Source organism: Hippocampus bargibanti, linkage group LG06 (genome assembly GCF_051943395.1).
Source record: "Hippocampus bargibanti isolate YZ-2025 linkage group LG06, ASM5194339v1, whole genome shotgun sequence".
NCBI lineage: Eukaryota > Metazoa > Chordata > Actinopteri > Syngnathiformes > Syngnathidae > Hippocampus > Hippocampus bargibanti.
The window spans coordinates 19,407,301-19,413,954 of record NC_142739.1 but is presented as its reverse complement, the minus strand read 5'-3'; the positions used below and the strand labels follow the sequence as shown (position 1 = coordinate 19,413,954).

The window sequence follows — 6,654 nt, the reverse complement described above, 5'->3', positions numbered from 1 at the left end:
TTTCTCAATCTCAAAATGACCAAACACTCGGATGCTTTGGGCTTGAAAGCTATCTCCACTAACTGATTATGCTGCAGAATGTAATGTATGTCAACTGAACATATATTTTTTTCTAATTAGAACATAATACAGGCAGCGAAGGGTTAAAAAACATTGTCGCAAAGTTTTTTTAAAATCAACAATACTACAAATGCTACCTTGCTTAATTTACGATAAATGAGTACGGCTGTAGATTTTACTGCAGTAGTCGATTCGCCATTGTGGTGCACAATGCAACGTTTGCATTGCTTCCTATGAGCCACTAAGCCCCTTTCATAAGTCTTACGTACACTTTACAGTCACGGTTTAATGTAAATTTACGTTTTGTAGCGTCACATATGTTGTTAGCTTCTTTTGAATTATTATTCTGGGCTGAGGTTCTGTGCATCTATTTTGGAAAATGACATGCAATTGCACGACTTTATAACGCTTGCGAAAGTCCGGAAGAAAGAAGCAGGCTTCTGATTGGCTGCCGTGCCGAGTATGCGAATTTCAATTGCAGGTAGCCTATGTCTGTGTGCTCGGCGACGGTACTCGTGTATTGTTTGCGCGTGAAGGCGAGGGTGTCAGTACAGAGTTTGTTGAGCTCGCGGTCAGGACAAACCATCTATGATTTGGCGGAATTTAACACAAGTAGGTATTATTGAGCTTGAATATTTCGTTGTGTAATAATATGTTTTGAATGTTGAAAGTGATTCCATTTTTCAATAAAGGTTTGATTTCGTTAACTTTGCCCCTTCAATAAAAACAGACACAATCTTGATAAATCACAGTGCATATGTTATTTTAATCTATTTCCATTTCCTCCTCCAAGTATCTGCGAAATAGTATGTAAACGCCATATTCCTTGAGACAAATTTATTAACTGATCAGGGATATTTTTCACATTTGAAAGACAGTTAATAAATTGGGTTGTAGTGTTCTTACTGTGCTATGAGGTTTGTACACACTATATTTAAAGGACAACCGGCACCATTTTTATTTGTTTCCCACTGACATCAGAAAAAGGTTTTATAGCATGTAAAATACCCAAATCAGGCAGGCTGATATTTTTAGTTAAATGAAAAACACCAATAAAAATGACTTCAAAATGAATCCAGAAATGGCCAGTTACAGAAGGTCCCACCCCCTTGTTCGTGACGTTACGGCAAGACGTCTTGCCTTGCTCGAGAATCAAAACAATGGCTTCAGGTTCGGAGAAGATGTTTTCTTGTTACTCATCCAGTTATGAATATGATTCAAATAGTTCTGAAGAGGAAAGCATAAATGTTTGCAATTGATTAAAAGAGTCCTCCCATATCAATTCGAGCCGTCAATGACAGCAATGTAGCGTCCCAGAAAATGCAGAAGATTGCGCCCAAGATACGTTGGAAATGGGCTGATTTGTCAGCTGGGAATTTGTGTCAGCGAATATCAAATTGTTGTCTTGGTGAAACACACAACGATTCACCATAGCGTTATTTATGTGTTTTCCTTCTAATTTCGCCATCAACACGGATCAACACGAAGTTTTCAGACCAAACAAAGTACCCAAAATGCATTGTGTGTCGCTTTCTCGGCCAAACGTGACGTCTCATGGGGATCGTCATCAACTCGAAAACAAGACTTCATGAACATTCAGCGCAAGTCTTAAAACGTAAACTATAGCTATATGCTGTGGAATCTTTGTAAAATACGCTCAGTCTAAGTCATTTGAAGTGATTTTATAAATTATGGACATAACTTGTCCGGCGGCGTCGGTTGTCCTTTAATGCTTTAGGTTTAGTATTTCCGGCCCAAACACTCCCTCCAAATGCTCCTGGCCCGGCCCCTCTATCAAATTTTACAACCCAATGCGGCCCGTGAGTCAAAAAGTTTGCCCTCCCCTGGACTAGGGGCAGGTGTCAGGCGTGTCAGGCCTGTGTGCGAAAGAACATTAAGAGCTGCCCTCACTGTTTCATTTGTGGTCAGGAAGGACACTGAGCTGTGGGCTGTCTGCAAAGAAAGGCACCGGGACATGGGGGAAGGTCACTGGAGTGAGGCTTCCAGTGATCAATGCAGTGCTTCCTCTACCCACGGTACAGGAAGCACTGCCCAATGTCAAAATTCAGCCACTCTCATCCCTATTCCCTGACCAACCACTTGAGGTATCTGCAGCGAATGGCACAGCGGATGGATGGGCTAATGTTGACTTACAGATACGGAGTGAAAGCCATGGACATGCTTATGTAACCGGCCTCAGGCCTAGGGGATACCTGGGTCGGTCCAAAGGCGTCACAGGCAGGTAGCACTGTGAATGACGAGCAAAAGATGACACGAGACAACCGTGTTAATCAGCTTCACACAGCGGCATTTATGGCATTTACTCATCAAAACATCAATTCAGCAATTTCAATATCAGAATACATTCATGTGTAGATCTATACATTGTATATATCCTCCACATTCGCACATGCTTATGGACGTCTGCCCGCTCGTGTGTGTTGTACTGGGAACTACAATTGACATCCAAAAATCCAAATTCATCAAAGCCGCAAATATTCATCAAAGCCACAAAACAAGGTTTCATATATAGCATCACCCAATAAGTCCCCAATTACTTTAACATCTTGAGGATGTCTAACACTTATTATTTTGAATACCTGTGAAGGACGAGGAAAAGACGACACGAGACAACCGTGTTAATCAGCTTCACACGCGTGAGCTGAGCCTACATCGCCTTCCTCTGTTTCATTCACAGGCGCGTAGCGCCCTCTCCTGACTTGGTAGTATAATCGAATAACATACAGTAACAGAGGTCGTTTCTAACCCCCTACACTCTCCCCTGCTTTAAAAGATGTCCCCCGAAATCGTGACTATACCAACAACAAGTAGTCAAGTACCAGTAGACGCACAGTCATCTGTCTGGTCTCCGTAGGGTGGTGTCAGTCACATTCAAATGCAAGTCTGCTGTCTAATAAGTCTATACCGTCGGGGTAGGGTAGTAATAGGGTTCAGGTCGCACTAGATAATGAGTCGTGGGGTAAGGCATGCAAGTATACAAGACATTTGCCCCAGGTCTCCAGGGCTGGTATGATGGATGACCCAAGTGTTCATATGTGAATATCTCTCTGGGTCTTAAAGTACGAGTGGACCTTCTTGCCAGCGATTCGATTCCACTTTGTGACTCGGTGTCCGATTCCACCAACCGCGCGGGCGCTCCTGCATCATCCTCATTATCATCCATTACAGGTTGTTCCGGGCTTCCCTCAGCAGGCAGGCTGTCAGCTGGTGTTGGTTTTGGTAATGATGCTGGTACGACCAATGGAAAAGCTTCCTCTAGCTGCTGCCCATCCTCTGGTTCCGTAGTTTGTGCCTCGGGGTGGAATTCTGATGCCACAGTTCTGAAATGGTGCGGTTTAGGTTGAGACGCCTGATGACTGACTGTCTTCCTTGTATACACAGGTAACCATCGGAGATTGTATGAACATCCCTCTTCATCTGAATATCCAGACTCCGGCCCAACTGCTGCCCTGCTATAAGCCTGTCTGTCTAGCTGTTTTTTCTGTTTATTTTTCACCCTACGGGGCTCTTTAACTGGCAAATCATTGACAGACATTAGGAGATTACGGTGCAACACACGGGTAGTTTTGTCTCTGTTTTCTGCCCGAACCTTGTACACTGGTCCATCTCCCACTCTTTCAGTGACCCTGTGGACTTTTTCCTCCCAGTAAGTCCGGAGCTTACCAGGTCCACCCCTCTCAGATAGGTTCCTGACAAGTACACGATCCCCTGGCTGGAGTGCAATGCCTTTAACACCACGGTCATAGTATTTCTTCCTTTTTTCAGAGCTCTTTTGACTGTTCTCGGAGGCAATTCTGTAAGCATCTTGCATTCGACAGGCCCACTTACGTGCATATTCCTGCCGGCTTTTTACTTCTTCGTCAGCTGTCAGACCAAAAAACTAAGTCGATGGGCAACCGGGGAGACCTTCCATAGAGGAGGAAGAACGGTGAATAGCCAGTGGACTCATGTCTTGTACAGTTGTACGCATGAACTACATGAGGCAAATAGTCTTTCCACTCAGCTTTCCTTTCTTCTTGGAGAGTGCCTACGCCGTTACATCTGTAACGGTGTTCTATTCAGACGTTCTACAGGGTTGCTCTGCGGATGGTATGGGGTGGTTCGGGAATGCGCAATGCCAGACAACTGTTGAAGCCGCTGGAATAGACTGTTTTCAAACTCCCGACCTTGATCATGATGTAGTCTCTCTGGATAAGAGAACCGTGGAATAAAATCACAAAAGATTTTCTCAGCAGCAACCTTGCCTGACTTATTCTTAGTCGGGTAGGCTTGTGCGAAACAAGTAAAGTGGTCTACCAGGACTAGAATATACTCATAGGCCCCTTTACTTGGCTCAAGATGGAGATAATCAATAGAAATGAGCTCAAATGGGGCACTAGTAGTGATGTTGCCCATGGGCAACATCACCGAACCCCAATGGTTCGAGGGAACCCAGGTTAAGAACCAGTGTCATAGATCCTTCATACAGGACTTTGCTAGGATTGCACGGTTGCTCTTTAAACTTGTAGAGGGTTCCACTCAGACTGACCAGAGACATTTAAAAACAATGCTGCACGCCAAAGAAAAGTCACCAAGTCAGGCCAGCTTCCCTCTTGTACACCTGTCCAGTGGGCCCCCAAACAAGGTGCTGTGGTCTCTCGCCTGGTAGACCTATTGACCAGTGCCCCTATTTTAGCCTACACAGACTTTAATTTACCCTTTGTGTTAAATACTGACACATCACTTTGCTGCTGTGAAATGTAAATTTCTCCACTGCGAGACTAATAAAGGCAAATCCAATCCAATCTAATGAAGGTCTGGGGGCTGTGCTTTATCAACGGCAGGGAGATAAACCTTGCGTTGTAGCATATGGATCCAGAACACTTTCGCCTTCAGAAAAAAATTACCATCTCCATTCTGGAAAGCTCGAGTTTTTGGTGTTGAAATGGGCAATCTGCGACAAATTTCAAGATTATCTCTACTATGCACCCACATTCACTGTGTACACGGACAATAACCCCCTCGCGTACGTCCTAATCATATCCATACTCAATGCTGCCGGACATCGCTGGGTGGGTGACTTGGCGGATTTCCACTTCACAATAAAGTACAGGCCAGGCAAGGATAATGCTGATACCGACACACTGTCGCGATATCCAGTAAAGCTGGAGGGTCACACAGAGGAGTACACTGAAACTCTGGCCCCAGACGTAGTTTCCACCATGTGGCAGGGGAACAAAGCTGTGGCTGAGGAGGATTTGCCATGGAGGGCAGTTAGACCTCTTCAAAATTGAGCTTTTTCTTCAAACATATGGAAACTGATATTATTCCCATTCTCCAAGGTCTAAATTAGCTAAATATAATACCAGTTACTGTGATCTTGGACCTTGGCTATGCCTGCCTCAAGAGCCATGTAATATTATTGTTGACGTTTTTCAAAAACGCTGCAAAATTTGGGATATTATGTCCTTATTTTCATTGTAGCTTTCCAGAGGTTGATGCTATAGCATTGAAAGTAGTACCAAATGAAGGCTAATAAAATGTTCTTGAATATGATGGTAAGCACAATAAAACACATGAACACCGGTGTAAATTTTAGCTACTTTTAATGCACAAACAGCTGGGACACTACAAAAAAATCAGTTTGGTAGTATGATAGCACTGCACTGACACATATATTGCATAATAAACTATCAGATAGGATGTTGGATTGGATTGGATTTGCCTTTATTAGTCTCGCAGTGGAGAAATTTACATTTCACAGCAGCAAAGTTCTGAAAGAAATGAAAGTAGAAAAGCAAAACATAGGAGCTGCTGGAAAGGCAGCCACTCTCGTGGCGCCGTCTTGAAGTCAAAAGAACAAAAAAACTAAATAACAAATAACATGACAACACAAAGACACAGAGAGACATTCATTCTTAAGCACTTTCTGTACCCTCTTTGTTACATAAAGCAGTTCCAGATGAAAGGGGAGAGGATCAAAGCTTCTCTTCACTGGTGGATCAGGGACATCATGGTGGAATGTGCACGTCGACTACAAGCTAAATGTTGAAAGCAAACACGCAGCTGTAGCATCCATTGACGAAAAGAGATCCTCTCACATCTCCTGTCCCCCATAAATCAGCTTCAATTCCATCCCGCGACAGTTGCATATACGCATCGGCGCTCTGTGCTGACACTCCTTCCTTCTTATCGCAGGCTCCTCAAGCGATGTATCCATCCAGCCGCAGACTGTCCAACAGCACCGACCTTCCACTGAACAAAGCGGGGCTGTGAAGATGCTGCCCATTACAGGCGCAAAAAAACACAATGGCCCCAGAGCTGACCAGCGATGACAGTCGAATGGCACCGACATTCCTCCCTTTCAAAAACCGTACTGGCATATTCATGCTGCCGAAAAGGCGCAACCGCTCAGCACAGTCTCCTCCTTGATGAATGTCGTGGTCAAAAATGCTGAAAAACAATCCGTATCCGTTCCACACGACGCACAACAACACAAAGTGACGAAAGAAAACACAAAAACAAGACAAAAACCTACAAAAAAAGCAAGGCTCATCAGAGCACTTGCTGGCGGCCACCTACTCAGGCGCCATC

At 44.2% G+C, this 6,654-nt stretch overlaps 1 protein-coding gene across 1 annotated transcript in view; it reads left to right on the top strand.

The window, feature by feature from the left end:
* The window catches only part of kiaa1143 (KIAA1143 ortholog), a 71,833-nt gene that overhangs the window by 35,766 nt on the left and 29,413 nt on the right, over positions 1–6,654 (top strand). The window lies entirely within an intron of this gene.